Here is a 27,214-nt window from a genome sequence, read left to right on the forward strand (position 1 = left end):
TAGAACTTTAGTTGCCTCTGCCATTTTGAAAGGGTGTCTGCTGCAACATTTTATTATATTGATGAAGACAAGAGAGCTTGAGTTTTAACAGTGACTAAGCACATATGAGCTCAAACAAAGTGTTAACCTCTGCCAGAAGGAAGAGGCAAATACAAGAAATAACCAAAAATTAAATCTTGTTCATATTTTTAAAAAATGGACAAGCTTTTATTTATTTATTTATTTATTTTCATTATCTGATCTAATTACCATAAAGGGACTCAAGCTACCTCAGGTGAATCCAATACGTGATAAAAAGCAAAGTTACATTCCACAAAATGCATTTAAAAATACCAAATAAAATAGCAGCCCAGACATGACCAAAAATGATCCAATGCAATACCTCCAATACCAAAGACTGCCTTGAATATAATTTCTCCACAGCGCTTCTTTTCTAACTTTGTATGCACTACACAGATTAAAAACTCAGACTGAGATCCTTCATCAGGCATTATGATTTGTAAACATACAAACATGACGTAAGCATGATGTGTCTGAAATGATACACAACCCTTTGAATAATGATGGATATCAGGGCATCCTGCATTGTGTCCTATTTCTCAATGGGAGGCCCTCTTGCACAACATGGCACTGCGAAAGTCAGTCCCCTTTTATATTGCCATATAAAATCCAGATTATCTGCTTTTAACTGGATTGTATACGGCAGTGTAGACTCATATAATCCTGTTCAAAGCAGATAATGTGGATTATCTGCTTGGATAATCTGGATTGTATGGCAGTGTAGAAGGGGCCTCAACCCAATTTCCAATGTGTTTTCTGTTGTGCAATGGGCCTGAGAGCACAGTGATGTTCACTGTACAATGGAACCCATTATACGTATACCAGAGAACCCATTGCATAGAATTCCTTAGCGCTATGGTGGAACTACATCTCTGCTACTCTCCTGAGAATACAAATGTGCAATAGCGCAATTCAACTTTACTAGTCATAGCCTGATGTCATGTTAAGTCCATGACATATAATAGTGAAAAGATCTCATGGACCACAGTTACCCATTAAATTGGAACATATCTGATGCTGTAATAAAACAGAAGAAACCCCTTATTGGATTATTAATAAAAAGAATGAGAACGCAACAATTTGGGGCCAAGTAGAGTTTTATTTTCCCATGTGTTTGTCCTATTCTTCTCATCCAAAGAAGTTAAAACACTATTGTTCTCCCCTCCTCCTTGGCTTCATTGGGCATCTTGGATACAAAAGCATCTGAAATATTACTTTTCAGGGATTTTGCCCCTGAAGTATAGTATAGTTTGAACATTAAGTACTCTCAAGTCACTATTAACTCATTATGTTGGCAACACCTAAAGGGGCCAAGACTCCAACATGGTCTAATAAAGAAAAGCCTAATAAAAGTTTTTAACTTATTCGCACACATCTGCAATCTGATTACATAATGTATGCCATGGTTGCCAAAACTTTGCCACACCACTAGTATGCATGGAAAGAAAAATGTTGATGTGAAGTCTTCCTTGGCAGCTTTTTTGTCTTCTCAGGCTAACACCATTGTCCTTAAGCAAATCTCAGAAAAGCTAAAGAAAGCAGTTCATTAGCATCAAGGATAGAGTTGCCATCCAATAAGCTGTCTGTGGAAGTTGTATGTAGAAGGAGGAGGTACAGGCTAGTCTTCCTTTCAACTTAAGAACAAGTTATGTTGTCAAAATGAAAACTGAAGAAGGTTCCCATCCCTTTAACAGTTATGTAGAAAGGTGAATTTCAGCACATGTTTCCTCTCACGCAACCAGGCAGCAAGCACCAGTTGTTGAACTGGTCCCGTCTAAGCATTTATTTATTTATTTATTTATTTATTTGCAGTATTTATATCCTGCCCTTCTCACCCTGCAGGGGAATCAGGTGGATTACAATGCACATATACATGGTAAACATTCAGGGTCAATTAGACATACAAAATACATAGACAGACACAGAGGTAATTTAACATTCCAGCTTTTCCAGCTTCATGAGGGCATGCTCGATTCCAGTCACAGGGGGAGCTGCTGCTTCACCGTCCACTTGTGACACCGAGTCCTTTGATGGAGTACTTTCTCATTCTTCTGCACACTGCTGGAAGATTTTATAATGTCGTAAATTTCCTACTTGACAGATGCAACTGTCTTTCGGGCTGCATAGGTCAACAGCAAACTAGACTATTAATGGCTGGGAGCTCACTCTGACTCGGGTTGGCTTCGAACTCATGACCTCTCAGTCAGTAGTGATTTAATGAAGCTGGCTACTAACTAACTAACTGCACCACAGCCTGGCGCAGCTAGTTAGTAAAGGTACAAGAGCCCTCTTCACTTTTCCATGGCAAATCCAGGCCAGATTGGAGTGCCAACCAGTGTCAACCAGACTGGGCTGTGTGTGCTCTGAAAGCTAGAATGTAGGTCATAGACATGGATGACAGTGTTCTGAGACCAACGTCTAGAAGCAGGATTCCGCTTCCATCTTATCAGTTTTGTATGTGGAATGAAGGTGTGGTGGCTATCTTATTATTTGCCTTGAGCAACAAAAATATCTTGGGTTGTTGTAGGTTTTTTCGGGCTATATGGCCATGTTCTAGAGGCATTCTCTCCTGATGTTTCGCCTGCATCTATGGCAAGCATCCTCAGAGGTAGTGAGGTCTGACCTACAACAACCTAGTGATTCCAGCCATGAACGCCTTCAACAATACAAAAATATCTTGGCCAACACCAGATCAGTGTATCCTGATCTGGCACATAGTCTGAATGAGGTAACATACAAATATCATATAAATCCAAAAAGCAAAATGGGCTGCCAATTTGCTTCTACTCTCAATTCAGCATGTTAGTGATGACCTTCAAAGCCTAAATGTCCTGAAGCCTTGATATCTGAAGGAGCAACTTTCTGCATCCATGACTGACCAAGGACTGTGATCTACCAGGTCTCTGTGTCCCACCAGAAGTGGCTATACTAGGGAGAGAACACCAGAGAAGACATCTGTGGAACGGCCTCTTCTTGCAGGCCTCACAATGCTGGTTTCTTTCTGGTGCCAGTTCAATACATGGCTGGAGGTGCAGGAAACAGAAAGGGACTTTCCTTCATATGTGTTGGACCTGTGTGACCATTCGGGCATTTTGGGATAAGGTAATCAAGGAAACAAATAAAATGCTGCATAATAAGATTTTTAAAAGCCCATGATTGTGTCTGTTAGGTTTACATAGAGAAAACAATAATCAAAAGGACCAAGAAATATACCAATATAGCTTTGCAGTGGCAAAACTGACCATAGCCAAAGACTGGAAAGGGGGGAAAGGTTTAACCAAAAAGGATTGGAGGGAAAGAATGTGGGAATATATGCTAATGGCTAAACTAACCAATAATAAGAGGAACAAAAGTAATGACAACTTTTTAGAAAAATGAAAATTGGCCAGGACATATCTGACTAGAGTCAGTAACATAGAGGAGCTCCATTAGGAATTTAGGTTTACCATGAATAAAGATAGATAAATGGGCTTAAAGGCTTCATAGTGCTTCAGTGTTGGAAGTCATGTTGAAGGGTGCGTGGGTGTGGGGAAGAGGTTTTATTTTGTGTGGGTTTGGGGTTTGGGGTGAGTGTATGGTCTGTCATGTGCAATATGTCATGTGTTGGTGTTTGAATGTTGTGGTGAATTCTTATATTTACTTTTTAAAAATGAATAGAATTTTTTTAAAAAATACATGGCTGATTATTCAAGCCTTTAGGGTTACATAATCATACAATTGAAAGAAACCACAAAGTCCAACCCTTTTGTATGTGGGAATATATAGTGAAAGCAGTCCTGATAGAAGGCCACCCAACCTTTGTTTTAAAAAATCTCCAAAAATGAGACTCCATCATATTTTCAGGTAGCGCATTCAATTATAAATCAGCTTTTACTGTCAGTAAAATCTTGATGGAATCTCTTTTCCTGTGGTTTGAATCTGTTGCTCTGTCTTCTAGTCTCTGTGACAGAAGAAAACAAGCTTGCTATGTCTTCAATACAACATCCTTTCAAAATGTGAAAATGTTTTTCATGTCGCCTCTTAACCTTCTCTTCTCTAGGCTAAACATAACCAGCTCCCTCAGCTGCTCCTCATAGGACATGGTTTCCAGGTCTAATTCACTCTTGAACATACACATGGACTTAACTCTTAAAAGCTTATTTAACTTGTTTGAAATATTTAATATGTTTCTATCTTGTTCAAATTATTTATTGACTATAACTTGGCCTTACTGAAGTTGTTTATGCTTTTATCTGTTTGCTGTCTTGAGATCTTTTGATAGAGGAGCGGGATAAAAAATATTTAAATTAATCAATAAAATAAATAAATAGTCTTTGAAAGACTAGCTGAACCACCTGCTCATAAATTCCTTTTACATATTTTTTTTAAAAAAATGAACATAATACTTTACTCTAAATAAAAATAATCATATGAGACACATAGGTCTTTGTGCTGTTTGGACAAGGATGTGAGGATCTATGAGAGTTATTCTTCCACAGGCCTAGGATGTATTTTGAAAAAGCTACCAAAATAAACCAACAATCGGTTTCCTCTTTGGATAATTAATGGCAAGGGGATTGTTCCCCTCTCCCTCAACACATACAATTGCAGTTCTTTAAATGTTAAAATATGAAATAAATCAAAGTCGAAATAAGAGTTGTTTTAGGATCACTGTTTTGGGGCCACTTGCATTCACACCCAGTGACAGGACTTTCTGACAAGAACTTCTGGTCTTAGTACTTCAATTGTAAGACATCAGTTCTTGGTATATTCCATTTTAATTTTTAATTTTTTAAAATCTAGGCTATATAAAAATAATTGTTATTATGCCTTCTTGTGTGCCTTCAAGTCACATCTGACTTATGGAGACCATAATATTGGAGACCATACATATTGGGGTGGGGGAGATTTGTTCAGAGGGACTATTCTTATTGCCTTCTTCTGAGGTTGAGAGAGTCGACTTGCCTAAGGAACTCAGGATGCTTCTTCTCTGCCATATAACTCAGTATCGGATCACATATTATCTGCTTTGAACTGGATTATTTGAGTCTACACTTCCATATAATCCAGTTCACAGCAGATAATCTGGATTTTATATGGCGGTCTAGATGGGGCCTCAGTGGGTTTCCATAACCAAGTAAGGATTCAAACCCTAGTCTACAGTACTGTAGTCTAAGAACCTCTCCACAAAGGCCCATGGATTTGCCACGCATCGTGGCAAATCCATGGGTTCCTGGTGGTGGAGGCCATGAAGAACCCATCGCTCCATGCCCCACATCACATGCCTTCCTCTCCAGAAGTGATAAAATCTGTCCCCCTTAATCCATTTTGCTGGGTTTTTCGTCTCCCTCCTCCGTGTTCTGTTTTCAAAGATTATAGTAAATGTCCCACTGGAAACTACAAATCATTTTTGTTCAAACTCATCTGTGCCCAAGCCTACTGCCTACATAGGTAAGGAGGGGGAAATAGATTTTACAAACCAGGAGTCAAGCAATCTATCTTTCCTTTTTTAATTTTTCCAGTTCTTCTCAGGATTTGTGATGTGGGGGATTGGCAATATTCTTACCCTGATGTATCATGGTATCCTTCTGGGTCGTCTCTCCGGGATGGGCCTTGGGGGCACGGTTTTGTCGTGGCTCCAGTCCTTCCTGGAGGGACGAACTCAGATGGTGAAGCTGGGAGACGCCTGCTCGGACCCCTGGCCTTTGACTTGTGGGGTCCCGCAAGGCTCTATTCTGTCTCCCATGCTTTTTAACATCTACATGAAACCGCTGGGAGAGGTCATCCGGAGTTTTGGAGTTGGGTGCCATCTCTACGCGGATGACACACAACTCTACTACTCTTTTCCACCTAATTCCAAGGAGGCCTCTCGGGTGCTAGACGAGTGCCTGGCCGCTGTGTCTGTCTGGATGAGGAAGAACAAGCTGAAGATCAATCCCGACAAGACAGAGGTCCTCCTGGTCGATCGTAAACCGGATCGGGGTATAGGGTGGTCACCTGTGTTGGACGGGGTTACACTCCCCCTAAAGCCACAGGTCCGCAGTTTGGGCGTCCTCTTGGATTCTTCGCTTACACTTGAGGCTCAGGTGTCGGCGGTATCCGGGAGGGCCTTTGCGCAACTGAGACTTGCGCGCCAACTGCGACCATACCTCGTGAAGGCTGATCTGGCCGGGGTGGTCCATGCCTTGGTCACCTCTAGAATGGATTACTGCAATGCACTCTACGTGGGGCTGCCCTTGAAGACGGCTCGGAAACTTCAATTGGTCCAGCGGGCAGCAGCTAGGATGCTAACCGGGGCTCATTATCAAGAGAGGTCTACCCCTCTGTTCAAGGAGCTCCACTGGCTGCCATTTATTTTCCGAGCCCAATTCAAGGTGCAGGTGCTTACCTACAAAGCCCTAAACGGTTTGGGACCACCCTACCTGCGTGACCGCATCACCATCTACGAACCCACACGCTCGCTTCGGTCATCTGGAGAGGCCCTGCTCGTGATCCCACCCACGTCGCAAGCGCGCTTGGTGGGGACACGTGACAGGGCCTTTTCTGTGGCGGCCCCCCGACTTTGGAACGCCCTCCCAAAAGATCTCAGACAGGCCCCCACGCTAGCCGTTTTCAGAAGGAACTTAAAAACTTGGCTGTTCCGTTGTGCCTTCCCAGACTAGGAATCCCCACCCAAGTCCTAGTAGCACCTTAGCATAACAAATTGTCGCTGCACACCGCACTTTTAACCCTACGTACCTCCTGCCATTCAGCACTTTTAACCCTTGTACCCCAGTGCGCCGGCCGAACCAATTTTTAATAATGTCTTGATGTACTGCTATTGTTGTTATTTTGCTTATTGTTTGATTTGCTTTGTTATTGTGGTGTTATGCTATTTTGTTTATTGCTGATTTGCTTGCTATTGTGATGTTATGCTCTCTATTGTATTGTTGTTTTGAGGCTTCGGCCTGTGTAAACCGCATCGAGTCCTTCGGGAGATGCTAGCGGGGTACAAATAAAGTTAATAATAATAATAATAATAATATTACGGACTAGTGCTAAATTTCTTGGAAACCTGGCCTGAGAGCCAATAGTTCAGGAGACAGCACCAGTCCATGGACCACCACTTTGAGTAGTACTGCTGTTAGTTTTATCACAGTACATTTCAAATAGAACCTGGCTAGGACCCATGGATACAATTCTAGGAATGTCCATGTGCTTGGCAGATTTTTTTGTTTTTTGGCTATAGCTAAATCATCTCTACCACAGATAGCCCAGGGATTCATAAATATACTTCTGAAGATCAAAGCATTGCCTTTGGAAGGGCTTTCATTTCAATATTTTCCTTCCAAAAGATGCTCTGAGATCACCCACGCAATCTGCTATTCAGTTGATGTTAATCATTCTCTTTGTACTGATGGTGTAGTGCAGCAGTTTTCTCCAAGTCAGTGTCCCCTAGCATGTTCTTAGACTACAACATGCACCACTTACAACTAGCATAGCCAATGCATCCTGCAGACCATGAACTTGAGGATGACCCAATAATGAAGAAAGAAATAGCTGGTTTTCTGTTTCTCATTGTGATAACAGTGATTAATCTGTGCCTCTGCCCTGCCATTTGCCCCAAATGATGAGGTCCTATAGCATGGTGCACACTATAAATGCTTAGAAGTAAGTTCAAAACTCCTATCAAAACCAGAATAATTTACTTAAGAATGCTGCAGTTTATCTATGAGTCATCTCAGCATACTCATATAAAGTTGCCTGACAATGTCTACCCAGAGATTAATCATTGACTATACTGTCTGGGAGTGGGCATCAGGACTTCTTCTTGTTAACTATACTTACTTAGGATCTCATCCTATGAGGGTAAGGAAGCAATGGTGATTGTCTTCTTACCATCGCATTCCATTCCATTGCATTTATAATGCAAATGGATAATATTTTCAAGCCCATCACAAGCAATGTTCTTTTGACCATTTTGAAGTAAATCATCTGCATTCTGGGTTATCACATTGCAATTGTGGAAATGTGAAATCTTGCAATTTCTGCTTCTAGGTAGGGGGGTTGAACTGGATGGCCCACAAGATCTCTTCCAACTCAATGATTCTATGATTCTATGATACACTTTTGAACTATGGTGCTGGAGGAAAGTTCTGAGAGTGCCTTGGACCTCAAGAAGATCCAACCAGTCCATACTTCAGAAAATAAAGCCCAACTGCTAATTGGAGGGAAGGATATTAGAGGCAAAGGTGAAGTCCTTTGGCCACATCGTGAGAAGATGGGAAAGCTTAGAGAAGACAATGATGCTGGAGGAAATGGAAGGAAAAAGAAAGAGGGGCCGACCAAGGATAAGATGGATGTATGTTATCCTTGAAGTGACTGGCTTGACTCTGAAGGAGCTGGGGGTGGCCACAGCTGACAGGGAGCTCTGGAGTGGACTGGTCCATGAGGTCATGAAGAGTCAGAAGCGACTGAATGAATAAACAACAACAACATGATACTGGCAAAAGGGGCAGTTTTTTAAAAGGGAAGACTTCTTTGAGTCTCCTTCGGGAGAAATAAAACAGGGTATAAATTATTATTATCATCATCATCATTATTTAAATAATGTATTGGTCTACTTATGCCTACATATATCACAAGAATAATTTTATATTCGTTTAATGAAAAGTAAATATTATACTATCAGTCTTACAATTCTGACATTTGTCAGCAATCTGATATGTGCACTTATATAATCATTCTAAAAATTAAAGCAGACTTACGTTCTTATACATTTTTCTAGGGCTTTGTGGAAGACCATTACCAGTATTTCCAAATATTTGTAATATAAAAGGAAAATAAAATGATTAACATGCTGTATCAAAATGTGAAAATACAAGGTTTTAAAGAAGGAGAAAATACAGCAACAGCTAAGTGGTGATATATCAAAATTTTACAATTCTGATGAATAAATTATTTTTTTAAAATTACCATAAAATAATCATGCAAGAGGATTACTGGTGAGAAAAGGAGCATTTGTTCTCATTTGGAGACCGCCCACAGGAACGCCCACTTTTAAATCCTCCTAAGCATAATGGTGTTTGGTGAAAGCTCATTTTAGTATATAGTGTCAGAAAACATGCTTTATGTGTGCATCAGGAGGGAAGGGGTTAGGGAGAGTAATATTATAGGATTCTGAGTTTAAATGTCTATGCCCTACACCACTGGAGAAATTATACTGTTTAGCCAGTATTAGACCACCTGACATCTGCCAAGAAGTAGAAGCCAATAATGAAAGGACCAAGGCAGTGACATCCCCGGCCCATTCTGTGTTCAGATATCAGCCAGCACCCAACGTCTAAAATCAATAAATAGTTTTCTAAGATCTACAGAAATACTCTCAGGAACACCTCAGCAAAAAAGAGTCCAAAAGTGGCAGGCTAAAACCTGGAATTTCAAGCCATGGCTGACACTGAATGAGAGACTCCCTTCTGAGCACACAGAAGACTCGTCAACTTGGAAGGCGCTGAACCGGCTGCACTTTGGCACCACGAGATGCAGAGCCAACCTCAAGAAATATGGCCACAAAGTGGAGTCCACGACATGCGAGTGTGGAGAAGAACAAACCACAGACCACCTATTACAATGCAGTGTGAGTCCTGCTACACGCACAATGGAGGACCTTCTTATAGCAACAGCAGAGGCACTCCAAATGACCAGCTACTGGTCAAAGGACATTTAATATAATGCCAAGTTTTTAAACTTCATGCTTTTTAAATACATATAGCTATACCCTCAGTTCGCTAATGATACAATAAAGTAGGAGTAAGAGCAAACAAAATGCAATGGTTATAAATGATGTATATACAATGTGCAGTGTTTGTGCTGCCATGCCTTATACTTGTTTTCTGCTGGTTTTTGAGAATGAACTATTGTTTGAAGTATAAAATGAACTACCATCCTGTCATCCAGAGTTCTATTGTTCCCATGTGCTGGGCCTATTTAAGCACATGACAGATGGATGAGTTGCTAGTAAGGATTTGCTTTCTTCCAAGGCCAAAGAAACAAAGAAGCTAATACAAAGCGAGTCACTCTAGCAGACAAGATTACCTTCAACAAACCGACAAGAGCAATGCAAAAGGGAATGGTCACATTATGCTCATTTAAATGCTCCAATGGGTTCTATATTCTCTTGTCCTACAGCAGCATAGACCTTTTGATTTCCATAGAGAAGTGCTTCTTCTGTAAACTAATACTATTTCTCAATCCATCTGCCTGCCCTTTTCAGAATTGGGAAATGTTTCTTAATTTAAAACTTACTGCCAGAATCCTACAGTCCACATGGGTTTAGGGAGGCCCTTTCCACACAGCTGAATAAAATCCCACATTATCTGCTTTGAACTGGCAGTGTGAACTTAAATAACCCAGTTCAAAGCAGATATTGTGGGATTTTTGCCTTGATATTCTGGGTTGTATGGCTGTATGGAAGGACCTGGAGTTATAATGCAAAGCCTAACCCAGCTCCTACTTGCAGCTAGAGCCACTAAATTTATTCCTAATTGATAGATCAATCTGCACTCGCATTATAGGCTTGCTGTAGTAACCAGATTTGGTTCACACTATCTAAGAAGCTGGGGAACTGAGACCTGTAAGCCACATTTGGCTCCTCTTTTTTGTGACCTCAACCCCCAAAACTCTTTCAGAAACAAACACACACACACATATTTGGGGAGACAAAAAACCCCACAAGTGTTATAGAGTTGCTTTTCAAAAAACCAAGCCAGACATACCAACAAGCCTGGTAGTCACAATTAGAAGTTAGTTCTGTTTCAAATTTGGGTCTGGGTTTCAGTTAAAAATTGGGTGGTGTGGCCTGCTATGTGTACACAGGTCTGGAAATTGGCCCTGCTGCATTTCTCCACCTTTGCACTCTTCTCATTCCAACCTAAATATTATTTCATGGCCAATGACAATATGAGAAGAAAAATTAAAACGGTAACACCCATAACCTGTGCCAATGACAAGATCATGCAAGAAAAGGAGGGTAGCGGGAGAAAGGAAGAATTTTCTGGTCCCAAAAGTAAAGATCAACTATGACAAATGCTGTTGATACCCTACAGGTTTTAAATTTTAAATAAGGTATCAAGGTGTTCAACCTTATAGCTAAAATAGATTCAGCACCCTGGATAGCTCCTTTCATATTTTTTTTTATTACAACTCCAAATTAGGGTCACCACCCTACTGCTGTGGAAGCCAACAACTCTCACTAAGCATGCTGAACTTCAAATTGAACTCAGAAACAAAAGGTGAGGCAGTGACATCATGTTGATAATATGCTCTCTACATTCCATTCCTACTGGCAGTCTCATTACACATTAGGAAGGGCCTCCTTATTGTAAGACATTTGACAGTGGAGAATGATGGATACAACAGTCAATCTCATTTGCCAACCACCGATTACATGATGATATAACTTTGCTGCCACCAATCTAAATGTATTGGTCTACGACCACACAATTCACTCTTCCCTGTCCCACTGGTCCATCAACCACCGGAGTCAGTTCACAGAGTCACTCAAAAGTGGAGGGAAACTCCGACTTAAAGAGTGATGGCTGTTATCTAGACAACCCCCTTCTTATAGTGATGCACAGAAAGACACACTGAATACTTGTAGTGAAGTATAAACAGATCTGTGGAGTTTATTTGAACTAGAACAGATATTAGGAGAGGTTCATATGCTTAGTGGTTTCAGAAGATTATCAGACTGTTTCTCTAAAAGACAATAGTTCCTTAAACTTGTCTTCCGCAGAACTATGTTCACTCACAGGTGAACTAACCAGGCTTTTCAAAACCTGAGTCCTTTTCAAAACCTGAGTTCATTAGAGGCTTTCTAAAAATCTAGCACTTCTCCCCGGAGGCTATTATTAATTCCCTCCCCTCACAGATGTTTTTGCCTCCAACTTCCAAACACTTCTCTTCTCCCCCTCAGTCTTCTCCCAGTTCTCCAGATTACCACTCTCTCTGCTACCCTCTACCTTCTGTGACTAGCAGGCCCATAGCCAAGATTTTGATTCGGCAGGAGGATCTACCCTAGCAAACCTTTTGTATAGTTATCCCAATAGCCCCATGCATATGGGATATATTGAGCATGGTGATCAGATCATGATATGAATAAACATAACAGTTTAAATAATGTACCAGTAAGGCCTTCTCACAAAAAAAAAACCCTGAGAATTTCGGGGGGGGGGGGGGCTGACTCCCCAAAGCTAGGTTTTGACTCTCTTTCTAAACACTAAGAGGGAGGGGGCTGTCCTGATATTGCTAGGGAGGGAGTTCCACAACTGAGAGGCCACCACTGAGAATGCCCTGTCTCTCGTCCCTACCAACCATGCTTGTGAAGAAGGTGGGACCAAGAGCAGGGCCTCCCCAGACAATCTTAATCTATTACAATGCACTACTAAAGTATTCCCAGCTGGATGAAATGAAGTATTATTTCTACAATAAACTTGAAGTGGAAATCGGGGATTTAGTTCAGTGTTCATATGTCTTGAGCTTCTAAACTCTCAACAGGGAATACATATGGATCCTTTGTAGTCTAGCCCAGCATTTCCAAAATCATGTAGATCAAGAATGATGGAAAATACAGTCTGGTATATGTGGAAAGCACTGGGTTAGGAACATGGTTGTATCCCATGTGCTTACTGTTCCCCTCCCCTGTCTGCCTTTTCAGGCTAAAGTTTCTCTCTTGCCTTTGCAGCAGGGACCCTCCAGTCATCTGATTAGGGTGTGATTGTCTTTTCTTTACATAAACTTTTATTCCCTTTTTGTTTTATTTTCCTTTCAGTTGCAAAGACAACGCAGGGAGTTACAAGACCTGCATGACAACCCTTCCCAGGAGGCAAAGGCCACCATGTGTGTTATTTTAACCTACGGCAGGAGTGAGATAACAAGGCTGAATACTGACTGAGTAATTTGGAGGAAGAGGGAGGTGGATAAACAGTGGCTGCTGCTCAAAACTGTTGATTCTGCTGACAACTGGCTTTGCTTCACGAAACTGTGGGTTTTACACTGGCACTGCTTACAGAGTGTTGGGTGTGAATGCCCTGGCTCTAAGGTGACGCTTGGATAACATCAGTCAAGCACATCAGCCCAGACTCAGAATGTACTGGCCGCCCATAAAAACATAACAAAGCCTCAGGCCCATCAATTCCAACATCCTGTTTTCAAAAGAGGTCAACCAGATACAGCCAACCCTCCACATTTGCTGAGGTCAGAGGCACAGGAAACCCATAAAAGAAATAAAGGTGAATAAACGGAGGGGGGGTTTACCCGAGGGAACATCCAGGTCCTCCAGCTTACCTCTATGATCAAATCTCAGTCAAGGCTAGCCATAGAATCACATTAGAGGACCTAGGGATTTCTAGAGAGAACATTCTAATCAAAACTGCAAAAGTCAAACCTGCAAATGTGGATGGATGGCTATAATTTCAGATGGCTCACCACATTCTCTATTGTCCAGAAAAGGAGAGGCACCTTGTAAGAAGAAGAGAAGCACCCAACTGTATTGAACCAAAGGCCTATCTGCTCAAGCTTTCTGTTCCCACAGTGGCCTGCCCATGGCCAAACCAGAGCAGAAAAGGTATCTGGAAGATTCTGCACACTGATGCACACCACACACCAGTATGCACCACATACCAATGTGCATCATGTACTGATGTGTGTTACACAATGTACACTGCATTTTGCCAACCGTGCTACATAATAATGTATCAGCAGCCCTCTGCTGGATACCTACTTTATGCAACTGCCCAATTCTAATTCCCGCAGATACAAGATGTAAGTCCCCAACGTAATTCCAGCAGGAGCCTGCATTACAAGTGGACAGAGTCAATCAACAAAACCAAAAGCCTTGAGTATGCAAGACTTTAGTAGAGCTGCTGGTGACAAGGTAGCTTGGTGGTCTCTCAATCTTAGGATCACCATAAACCAAAACTGATTTGATAACAATTAATAACAGAAACAGCAACAACATGCTTCTTGGGTTGTTGTAGGTTTTTTCGGGCTATATGGCCATGGTCTAGAGGCATTTTCTCCTGACGTTTCACCTGCATCTATGGCAAGCATCCTCAGAGGTAGTGAGACCTCACTACCTCTGAAGATGCTTGCCATAGATGCAGGCGAAACGTCAGGAGAAAATGCCTCTAGACCATGGCCATATAGCCCGAAAAAACCTACAACAACCTAGTGATTCCGGCCATGAAAGCCTTCGACAATACATTGAACATGCTTCTTATATGTTTGAAGCCAATATTCAGTCTACTCGTCTGCCTCTTGCTAATAATTGCCACACGTCAATATTTTTTTTTCCTAGGCAGAGTATATCTTCTTTATGTAACATTTAAGTGTGACAGCATTTGATTTCTAGGACACCTGATCCCAAAGTGATATCTGGAGAGTAGTCAGTTTTAAAAGCCAGTATTAGGTGTTTGGAGTCTGGAGGAATCTGAAAGATGCTGCTACATCAGGCGCAGAGTCTGAAAAATGCCAGCATGGAAACTGGTGAGTTATCCATAGAGCCTAGAAATAGCAGAAACTGGAGTTTACTGTCTTTTCTGATTCTGGTTACTTCAACAACAAGCGGTTGTAGGATTGACTTCAAAAGACTGTAGAGAAGACAAGCACAAGCTTTGAGTTGTGTGCTTTTTATAGTTTTCTTGCCCCCTTTTAAATATACGGGCACGCATATACTACTGGCACCACCTTGGAACAGAATGCCTTTTAATGTTTTGCAAGAGCGACCTCCATCAGGCTTTGGAGGAGAGTTCATAAATCAACAGAAGCCACTTAACTCCAGCATTTTCACAAGTCCTGTGGAATTCTAAGTAAATAACAGGACTGGAAGAATAAAAAAGTTGTTTATACTGAAACATAGTCTACCGTTCAAAGGAGCACAGAAGATGCTTAAGTGTTAAGATTTTATGTTGCTACCGTTCACCATAGTAATGGTATCCCATTAAACAAAATGTTAAGCCAAAGCTGTTATCATTGGCACAGGGCCAAGTAGACACCAAATCTTCATAGTCTGGCTTTAATTGGTACAAGAAGAGGTAATTTATTAAGGAACACTGAAACCTTGTATACACCGAAACATCAGACCAAGGGGGCATAAAGTCTTGTGTGAATATTACATTTGATAATCAGGGTTTTCTTTTCCCTTTTAGAAAGTCTAATACAGTCCAAGTACTGAGAAACTATGAGTCCGCTCCTTTACAGAGTTCCTATACCTGGTGCCCTTCAGTCTGCTACATTTGCCATTCCTTTGTCTCCAGGAAAGTTTGCTGATCATTAAAGCAAACCAGGATTACTTTATAGCTATACCTCTAAAAGTTCATTTTGGTTTAATAACTTACAAAACCTTAAACATTTTTGTCTGTCTAGGTCAGTGTTGCTCAACCTGGGGGTCAGGACCCCTGGGGGGGTCACGAGGGGGTGTCGGAGGGGTCGCCAAAGACCATCAGAAAACACAGTATTTTCTGTTGGTCATGGGGGTTCTGTGTGGGAAGTTTGGCCTAATTCTATTGTTGGTGAGGTTCAGGATGCTCTTTGATTGTAGGTGAACTATAAATCCCTGCAAATATAATTCCCAAATGTCAAGGTTTATTTCCCCCAGACTCCACCAGAGTTCATATTTGGGCATATTGAGTATCCGTGCCAAGTTTGGTCCAGATCCACCATTGTTTGATTCCACAGTGCTCTCTGGATGTAGGTGAACTACAACTCCAAAACTCAAGGTCAATGCTCATCAAACCCTTCCACAGTATTTTCTGTTGGTCATGGGAGTTCTGTGTGCCAAGTGTGGTTCAATGCCATCATTGGTGGAGTTCAGAATGCTCTTTGGTTGTAAGTTAACTATAAATCCCAGTAACTACAACTCCCAAATAACAAAATCAATCCTCCCCCCCCCCCCCCAACCCCATCAGTATTCAAATTTGGGCATATCGAGTATTTGTGCAAATTTAGTCCAGTGAATGAAAATACATCCTGCATATCAGATATTTACATTACGATTCATAACAGTAACAAAATTACAGTTATGAAGTAGCACGAAAATAATTTTATGGTTAGGGGTCACAACATGAGGAATTGTATTAAGGGGTCACGGCATTAGGAAGGTTGAGAATCACTGGTCTAGATGCATTTACACTTACAATTAAGGCAGTTTGATACCATTTTAATTATCATGGCTTAATGCCATGGAAACATTGGAGTTGTAGTTTGGTGAGGCTCCACCATTCTTTGGTAGAGAAGGCCAAAGACCTTGTATGAGGTCTTTAGCTCCCATGACTCCATAGCAGTTACAGTCGTGGCAGGGTTTGTGTGTGTGTGTGTGTGTGTGTGTGTGTGTGCGCGCGCGTGCACATGTGTGGAGCTACTTGAGAAACTGCAAGTTGCACAGCTAGTGATGTGCAACTGCATCAATTCTATAATGTAGAGACATTCCACTGTCGCTTCTTCCTCATCATCAGTAGCAATCATATTTTTTCATAAAATTATCTATTGGTTTAAGAGCATTTGGTAAGAAACCACCAAGTTGCCACTTTTGTCCTCCTCCTCCTCCTCCTCCACCTCCTCCTCCTCCTCCTCCTCCTCCTCCTCCTCCTCCTCCTCTTGAAGCTTGTCAAAATGAAGAGATTTCTCTTGCTTCTTCCAAAGAGCATCTGTGAGACCAAATAATCCATCAGATTACAGCAAGTCTTGTTTTGAAAAACCAACAGCTATGGAAAAAGAAAGTCCTTTTCCATTCAAAAAGCAATCCATACACATTCATAATCCCGTTAAGTGGAGAAGAAAAATGCACCACATTGGTTAGTTGGGTATCACTTGCTTAGGTCCGTAGGGAACACATGGTGGGGAAATGGTGTGGTTATAAATGTTTTCTTACCACTTATTTGGAACAACCTACACAACTGTCTCGTGGCCTCTCTATGAGTGAGTGAGTAATGCAGTTATCTTAGAGCCATGCCAGCAAAACCCTTACTTCAGACCACAATATTCTGCCTATGCCACATACAGGAAAAGCTACAGAATAAAACTATTTTCCAAGTGGTTTTGAAGCACTTAAAAATCATTTTATTTGGTCTATTTTTATGTGTCCCGTTTGTGTTTTTCTTTAAGAAGACACTCGTTTACCATATGTCGGACTTGGGAAGAAAGTCTCAGAATTGACTTCAAACAAATTTCCTATGCTTGAAAAACATCATAGGTATGAAATGCCATTTTAACTGGTTGCTTTAAAGTTTGAAGGAAGTGGTGCATGTCAAGGGGGTAACCAGGGGAGTGTAAATCTCCCATTTCTTTCTCTACTAAATGTACGAGAGGAATCTTAGACATCTCAAGAGACTAATACGGGATAGTAATTCATTCAAGTCTCTTAAAGTTATTCAAATATATTTTGGAATGGCTAGATAAAATGGACAAGTCTGTGTGGCAAAGATAAGTATTTCTAAAAAAATCATGGAAAGGAGATTTGATATAAATCCAGCAGTGCCTTTTTGGACTGGAACTCCCAGAATCTCTCAGCAAAGGGTGGCTATGATTGATTGTTAAGTAGGTAAGAAAAATTTGAAAATGAACAAAGGGGAAATGAAATGGAAGTTTCTGCATAAGGGCATGGCTTGGAGATGGATTATGCAATTGTATTCATTTCTGCTAAGACACACTTCAGAGTATTCTTTGCCTAGGAAAACCTATGAAATTAATGAGCTTGCATAAATTGACAGGTGACTTGAAAGCACATACAAACAAATTACACACAAAGCAGATCAGATAAGCCAAGAAGAAAGGGGAATGAAGTAACAGCACACATAATATGACAAGGTTTTCATATAAATCAATGTCAGATTAAGGGATCAACATACAAACATTCAGATCATCAGCCTCATATTTTACTAACCTACATTCAAAATTTGATCATGTAGGGTGGTTCCAGAGAGCCCTTTATCCCAAGATCATTCGCATTTTAAAAACGTGGATGTTCCTGGGGGCCTGTTTACACCCACCCCAGAAAGCACACACTTTCTGGGGTAGGTGTCCAGATGTTCTGCCGGGACTAGCACCAACCTCCTTTGAAAAGTAAAGAAAACTTACCCGGCCTTCAGTACACTCTTGCAGCAGCTCTTCTCCTAGTGCGTCATTTCTATGCACCAGGAGAAGAGCTGCTGCAAGAGTGTACTGGAGGCCAGGTAAGTTTTCTTTACTTTTCGAAGTGGTTTGGGGGCTTTGGGAGAGGTGGGAGGGTATTCCCACAATTTTTTGAACTCATTTAATCTGGAAAACTGTGGGAATGCTATCTGAACTGCAGTCCAGACACTGGAAATAGTGGGTTTTCCCACACCTTCCAAGAAGGCGCAGAATAAATCCACAATCTAATTAATTCGCTACAAACCAGGGTTTTCCTGGTTTGTAGTGAATTAATTCAGGTTTGTCCAGAATGTCATCTGGACAGCCCCTTCTTTATTATGGGAGTTGCCACAATAAAGGGGTTATCTAGATGTGCCCTTAGTTTAAATAACTGTAAATAAACATTGGGTAACTAGCAGGAAAAAGCACAAGGGGCTCATTTGCATGGGCCATACTTATTAATGACCAACACAAAGCTGGAACATAAAACTGGGTCATTTTATTAATTGAACCTATCTTCTGGCTTCTTTTCTTAGGCAAAGGCACCTGAGCCTTGAGATGAACCCACACGGGTTGTTCCCTCAATCGGGCCACATCTGGAAGGCTTGACTGAAGTTTCCTACTTCCCAAGGGTTGAAGGTGTATACCTCAGGCTTACCCCAACCTTCTTGTAGGGGTTACAGAAGCCTGTCTTTCATCTAAATGGGTTGCCCAGATGTTTTCTAACTATGAAAGTTTCCCCCACTACCCAACAGTGGCTAACTATTTAAACATCACCCAATAGCCAGTTAGATCCCTTGCAAACAGTGTGGGATAGGCAACCCCCCACCCCTTTAATAGGGGAGAAAATTCTTATTTGGCTCTGAAGCAACAAGTGTAACATACTGCAGAAGAGGTGGGTGGATGGGTCACTCAACAAATTTTTCAGAATGAAGGGCTGGGAGTGGGGAGTGATGCAGCCTCAAACACAGGCTCTGTATCTTGGCACCAGGCACCAAGAGAACTGTTTTAGTCTGGCCTCTTCTCTCAGAAAGTCATCAAATGAATACCCCCAAACTGCATGGCTCTGCACACATGGGAAATTAATTGTGCAGTCACTCTTGGTTGTGTTTTGCAACTTCCAGTATTTACTACAGGGTAACCCAGGTTAATCCAGTTTAGCTATATCCTTTCCCTTGCATTAAGAACAGTTGTCATATACTTTGGAGGTTGGCCAAAATTCTGGAGCAACCCTTCAGCTTCGGTGCAGTTTGGACAGCAGGATTGTGTCCAATTTGGACTAGACCATGGGCCATCACAATATATCCTTTCCCTTGCATTTATTCAGTACTGGGGGGAAAGGAATAGATTGGGCCATTTCACAACATTTACCACTTCCAAGTGGCCACAGATCTCCATGAGAGTTCCTGGGGAGCATAGGTTGATGGTAACACAAACAGTAAGGTGATGGCCTAGAGGAGCAAAGCAGTCTTTGACTGGATGGACTCATCCTGCCGCCACCATAGGTTGAGGATGGTGCATGAGGCATCTCGGTCACAAATTAAATGACGCATGTAGATGAGGCCTAGGTTTCATCTTATTTGCTATGGAGGAGAAATTTAGGGAGTAGTGAGGAGATAAAGCATCATAAAAGACTAAGCTGATCTGCTAGGTCATTGGGAAGGTTCCATGTTTAAAAAGTAAGCAATTTTTTTCCAATTAAAAATGCACACAAAAATAGAGACTAAAAATAAATTGCTAAAAAAGAAAGGTTCCTGTAATTTTAAGTTTAAAATATGAGCCTGAGTAATCAAGGAAAGTATTTTTACTACCCGGTCAATATTTTTCCTGGAAACTTCAATAAATAGACTTTCTTTAGATCTCCAGTGCGTGTGCCTAATGGTCTTAGGTGTCTTATACCACAGAAAATTTTATCCTCAAGAAATATAGTAAACAGGAATTTGTGGTTACGTAGTTCCTGAAGAAGAAAAAAGAGAGGCAGAGGGGAGCCTGTCAGTCTCCAGGATATACTGACAATATATTCTGATTTTTTTTAAAAATCAAAGTAATCAAAATGCTATCTATTATCTATTCCTTCTCTTTATCTCACTTTGAGAAAAATATCTGTCTGCTTGAAAGCCATATATATTTTACTATCACGTGTAAGTATTTTTTGGCAGTTTCCAGGACATACTAACAATATATTCTGATTTTTTTTAAAATCAAAGTAATCAAAATGCCATCTATTGCTTTTTTTATCTCACTTTGAGGAAAATATCTGTCTGCTTGAAGGCCATATATATTTTACTATCACATGTATGTATTTTTGGCAGTTTCCAGGACATACTGACAATATATTCTGATTTTTTTTTAATCAAAGTAATCAAAATGCCATATATTGCTTCTCTTTATCACACTTTGAGGAAAATATCTGTCTGCTTGAAGGCTATATATATTTTAATATCACATGTATGTATTTTTTGCCTCACCTTTGTGGATGTGCTAGAAAGCACAAGGCAAGATTATTCCTTCATGCTGAAACACCATTTGTTTGCTTTCTTTTCTGAATCAGGAGTTTGTCAAAGCCATGAGTCACCAAAGGCTAGTGGGAAGTGGGTAGGGGAGAATATGATTTAATTTCACTCAAAAGTCCAAACACAGTCCTTTGTGTGTCTTCTCTTCAAATCTGGGATTGGGGGTGGTGTGGAGTAAAATTGGAGTCAGGCACACTGTTTTTATCTCCATCATAAAATTCTCCTTTGGCTTTGTGTCACATTCTGTCTGGCAAATTCTGTAAGAGTAAGAACACAACAAAAGCCATGCAGATCAGTCCAAAGCCTTAGCTAGTTCAGTCTCCTGTTGCCAAAGAGACCAAACGGGTGGCTCCAGGAAACTGCGAAGCAGGGCAGCAACTACTTACATCTGTTACCTGACACCACTTGGAAAAGTTGGTTCTTGAACATCAGCTCCCAGGATCCTCCAACTAGCCATGCTGGCTAAGGGATTTGGAAACTGTGTTCCAAAACATTGGAAATTTTCCAAGGTCTGTCCTTTTCCTTTCCCTTTTCTCTTCGTGACGCAGTTTCTTCTATAGTCTAGCCAGGCTTGTAGCCGGGGGGGGGGGGGGGGTTGAGGGGCTTCATCCCCCCCCCCCCAAAAAAATCTCAGGATGGTTCGTGAGAAAGCCTTACTGGTACATTATTTAAACTGTTATGTTTATTCATATCATGATCTGATCACCATGCTCAATACATCTCATATGCATGGGGGTATTGGGATAATGATACCAAAGGTTTGCTAGGGTAGATCCTCTATCACTCAGACTCAGCCCCCCCCCCCCCCCCCCGAATCAAAATCTTGGCTACGGGCCTGAGTCTAGTCATTTAAATAGCACATCTAGCCATCTATATCCACATTTTCTGTATCCACAGATTGAAAATTCCACAGATTGAAAATATTCAAATAAATGCCCAAAAGGAAACTTTGATTTTCCATTTTACTACAACATTGTATTAAACGGAACTTAAGCATCCACGGATTTTGGCATTCACAAAAGGTCCTGGAATCAAACCTCAGTGGATACCAAGGACCCACTGTAATACTTTGAAATACCCTTGAAAATCCCAATTATATGCCAAAAAGGTTCCATTTCATATGGTTGAAGATTTTTTGTCAAAGCTCGTGTTTTAAATTGAGCAAAATTAAATTGAGGTCAGTGGAGACTACTACCAGCTATCTATTGTATAGTATTGCCACAAAAATTTAAACCTGAATTTTAGTTGTAGTCAATTTGTACTAGATTTTTTGCTTGATGGTGTGGCTTTTAACCAAAGTGTGTATTATTTTGAGTATAAGTATTATAAAAACACATACATTTTTGACAAAAATGCAACCTATTGGTAGGCAACAGGACAATGCACACCTTAATTTTAAAAATACGTGCACTTTTAAGCCTTACAATGATAAATATGAAAAAGAGAATCCAGCCAATACTAATATTTGAAAAAGAAATATGTATGTATATTTCTTGAAAAATGCATACAAATAGTTTTAAATGGTAAAAAATGCATTAAAATGTTCATGCTCACATTCCATTGTGGTAAATAAAAGAAAGCTGTGCAATTTGATATGGAAGGGCAACAGAATGAACAGGTTTTTTTTTGTATTCTTGCTCCTAGGGGATGACTATTAATTCTCCTTGGGTATCTGGCTTTAAGACTGCAATTTAAAAATTACCACTACAATCCTTCTATATTAGAGTTGAAAACCAGGACACATGACGCCTATCAACATCATCAAGTTGTTTTTACCTAAGCTTACTAGGAAATACAGGATTTAGACCTAGGATCTCATCACATGGAGCTTTTTGCCCAACTTAGTATGCTGCCAAGATGCAGCCAGGACGGAGTCTGCCAGAGCCCATCACATAATGCAGGGCTACTTTCGGCGGGCTCCGACCTGGCTGCACATGATACAGAGCTACTCGGCAGCATACTAAGAGACAGTCCTGAGAACATGCGTGACTACCCATGTTCTCACAGACTAAGCCGGGGATTGTGTGGAACCAAGACAGGACAGTAAGGAAAAGTTTGTATGATGGTAAGAGGGCGCTGAGGGGCACTGCCCAATGATTCCCCCCTCCACACTGGCCCTCCATGTGATGAGGTCCTTAATCTCCGCTCCCTGCCAAGTTAACTTCGTGCACTTTGCTTTTGTATAGTACTTTGAATTTTATTTACTGTAAATGAAGGAAGTTGAAGATCAAGGGGGAAGCTGGAAGGAGGAGAGAGAAACCAGAACATTTTTTAAAGCAGCTGAATGAATGGGATAATAAGATAATTTAGGATGCCAAATCAGAATAGTTGGAGGATATGCACTCCACACACGACTGATAGCCAGTGATGCTCTAATTGATAGTCTCATTTTATCTGTGTAGCTTTCTCTCAAATACATTTAGAAATTCCAGATGTAACTCTAGCTGTGCTAATAACTCTCTAAATCATGTACTGATGTTATTGTGATGTTCTTGACTAAAATATAACATAAAAATATAATGTAATACACATAGTCCAAACTAGTTTTTTAATCCCTGGCATTGTTTGTTTTTATTATCATACAACAAAAGCAGACCTTGTTTAGTGAATATGCATCTCCATGTGTGTCTGTTAAAATGTCATCAACTGTTCAGAGACACAACTCATTCTGAAGTGCAGAAACAGCTGCAGAAAGAGAAGTACTTGGCATTGCATGCTGGAATTTCAGGATAGTGGTCCCTCTTGATAGAGTTACTACATCTCATTGGGATAGGACCAAAACAGAAATATAAATGTAAGCAAACTGAACCTCTGAATAAACATACTTTGTACGATTAACTTCTTAATGCTATAGAGGCCAAAACGTACACATTTTGAATGTTCTCTTCAATTTCTAAATTTATTTTTGTTGGAGAGAAGTCATGATCTCTTGAGGAACCATTGTGGAGCGCCACCATAAACAACACATGGATTGAGAGAAAACACATGCAACGTAAAGAACTAGCTCAAGAAATTTTGTTGCCTGAAGAAAAAGTCTCTATTCACTACCTATAGAAGTAAGAGAAGGGATTTTCTAACACTACACAATTATATGGTTGTGATTCCACTTTACTTCTCATAGCCCCATTGTCATGGACTCTTAGTGTTTAGCAGTAGACCTCTCTACCTAGGCATTACCGATATCCGTCTCCCAGTGTTCCATAAGATGCAACTATAACAGTTACAATGGCATCACAGTGCTATAATTAGCACAGTCAGCCCTCCACATTTCTGAGTTCAGCTTTGCAGATTAGATTATTCACAGATTTGATTAATATGTTCTCTCTCTAGGAATCCCTACACAGCTCTATGGAGGGTCCGAAAACCCAGATAACTGTGTTTCATTCAGAATAAGGGTAGAAAAGAGTGTGAAGACCAGGTGCCAATTCTCCCCTGGAAATTCATTAACCCCAAATACTTCCATTTTCATTTGCAGTTCCTCTCAAAAGGGTGAATATATCTAAAACTTCTTGCCCAGAGAACCCTGTGATAGATTCACCTTCAGGTTGCCATAAGACAAAGATGACTTGAAGATACATAACAAGAAGAGCAAATTGAGGCTGAACTCTCATGAGAAGCTGAAATGACACCGATGCATTCATGAAATAAGATGGCTATACTCAGTAAAATTGAAGGTAGTAAGTAGGAAAATTGGAAGGCTTCATTATAGATGTATTAAGCTACAATGCCCTGATTTTGCAAAACCTGAATCAGACTGTTAATAGCGTCTCTTGGAGGTCTCTTCTTCATTATATCATCATAAAGTCAAAGCTGACTTGACAACAAATAACAGCATCAAGTAAAAAAATATATTTGTTTTTATAACTACTTATTCTTGGCTATTCCTTTTTGTAGATTTTTTTTGAATCTCCATTCTGGGGAAAAGACAGGAAATAAGTTGTTGTTATTGTTGTTACGACTACTACTACAATTATTATTAAAACAAAAGTAAGTGGAAACATCTGGCATGGGGATTCATGCTCTCCTTGTTCTTCTTCAGTTGGCAGACCTGTTCTTTTCAACATGCAATTGGTGATGTGACTACTTTTTGATGGGGATGTTTTAAATTGATTTTATATTGTTTTAAATAGTTATCTAACACCTGATTTTTTAATATGGCAATTTATGTAACAGCTTTCAAAAATTTTAATGGACATATGATGGGCCCTCGTTATACACTGAGTTTGGGTTCCAGGATCCTTCGTGGATACAAAAACCCGTGGGTGCTCAAGTCTCATTATATCCAATGGTGTAGTAAAATAGTATTCCCTTATTTAAAATGAGAAAATTACAATTTGCATTTTGGACTTTAAAAAAATATTTTCAATCTATGGATGTTTGAACCTGTGAATGCAGAATCTGTGGGTCCAAGAGGTCAACTGTTGCAATTTGCCTTGATTTCCATTTGGAAGAAAGAATGATGATTAAAATAAATACAAATGTTGAAGATTTGTGCTCAAAATATTCCTTCTGGCAGCAGGAAAGGAAATGTGATTATGATCCATAAGCCCCTCTGCAATTCTCAGAACCAATTTCTTATATCTACCATTCTGGAGGGACCCCAATCCATTCTGGAGCAAATTTGTAGCAGAGGGAGATGAAAGCAAAGGTGAAGAACCCTAGCAAAATCTGTTGTCTTACACCAATATTGGAAAAGCTATTCTGGATTTAAATCTTCCTGGTGATACTTTCTTCCTTCTGTTACTAGCGGGTTTTTGCTGGATTCAATACATTATATAAGAAACAATTTCTGCATGCTTATTGTAGATAAGTTATTATTTTGAATGTTTCTAAATAGATTTTTCCACTCTTTCTGAGTGCATTGTAAATTGAGTACCACGATATTCCAGTGGTATTATAAGAGACAAGCAAACTCCAAAACATTCAGAATTAATTCAGGCTTAACTCGGATAAGGGCCTCAAGATTTAAATGCGTATTCAAGAACTTATCTAACCAACATGGATCTCATCCGTCAACACATATGATTGGATTTCTCACAACATGAAAGCTGCGTTGTGGGCCATCCAGTACTTCTCATTACTGTTTTGTTACTGTCTCGGTATTTTGGCCTTTCTGCATTCATGTCTCGGTATTTTGGCGGCTCTTGTTCCTGTCTAGGTATTTTGGCCTCTCTTGACTTCTAACCCAGCTGGAAACAAAAAAGTTGTGAGGTTGATGGAAAATGCTGAAAAATGCTAAAAAACAAAATTGACTCGAATGACTCTTTTAGAGCCTTATGCAAAACATGATGGTGGAAGTGCTGCCTTTCTATCATTGAACAAAAGCAAAGATGATTTCCTCATAGCAATCTTTTTTGTATTATCAAGATTCTTGCAAATGGGGCTGAGTATATGGGTTGAGAATATCCTGTATGTCCTCCAATTGTTCCTGTTTGATGCTGACAACTCCAAATAATTCACTGCTCTTCCAGTTTCTCAGAAGCTTTTAAAATTTCCCAATTTTCTTTTCTCCTTTTACTCCCCTCCCCCTTTGTCTTCAGCTTCCTTCCATTGCTGCAAAATGAATTCAAAGTGAAACAGAAGCTTACATACTGTTAACACATCAGAAGTGAAGAGAGGGCGGAGTTTTATTGTCACACTGGGTTTTTTTTATTTTTACAATTTTTCATAAACTGAATACCTAAATTACACAGTTTCTCTATTTTAAATAATAGTTTTGTGTGTTTTTCCTCAGGATTAAATATTGCCCTCTTGTTCCCTGGTCCTTTTGACCACTGCAGTCTTGCTCAGCCAGATGTGTCCCAGTTTTCATTTGCAAAATCTTAGAGGGTATCTAGTTCAGAAGAGATTGCTACCAAGCAGGGCTGGGCCAAGTCTTTTTGCAGAATACCAAATGGCCATCTAGTGACTAAGCCAGTGTTTCTCAGCCTTATTTGCTCCCTCCCTCCCGGCCCCATCCTGCCCATAATATTCCAAAGGAGTCACCGGTGAAAACTCACATATTTACAAACAAAACTTTTAAATAGTTATCTTTCTATCATATGACATCAGGTTGAGAAATAAGCCAATGTGCATATTATCAAAAGCCAGTTTCAGAAGACTAAGTCTTGGAAAAACAGCTATGAAGGAACTAGATAAGGAAGTGTAAAGGTATATCATTGAATATGAAAGTTAGGGTTGTCTGTTTTTGATTTCTATGTAAGATTGTGAAATGTGGAAATTGAAGTGAACTAGTAGGAAGAAAATCAATTCATTTGGAATATGGTGTTGCAGAAGAGGTCTACAGATACTATAGACTACTAAAAAGACAAATCAATGGCAGGACAAATCAACCCAGAATTTTCCCTAGAAAGCTGTCATACTTTGGACATATTGTGAGGTTTCTCATTCACGGGATCACCATAAATTGAAATTGATTTGACATAAATAAACAACCCCAACAAATGTACAATTCTCAGCAATTTTGTAATATGTAGCAGAAAATCCCAAAAGCACCTTCTATCAGTATGACAATAAAA

The sequence above is a fragment of the Anolis sagrei genome, chromosome 1, assembly GCF_037176765.1.
Source record: "Anolis sagrei isolate rAnoSag1 chromosome 1, rAnoSag1.mat, whole genome shotgun sequence".
Classification (NCBI taxonomy): Eukaryota; Metazoa; Chordata; class Lepidosauria; order Squamata; family Dactyloidae; genus Anolis; species Anolis sagrei.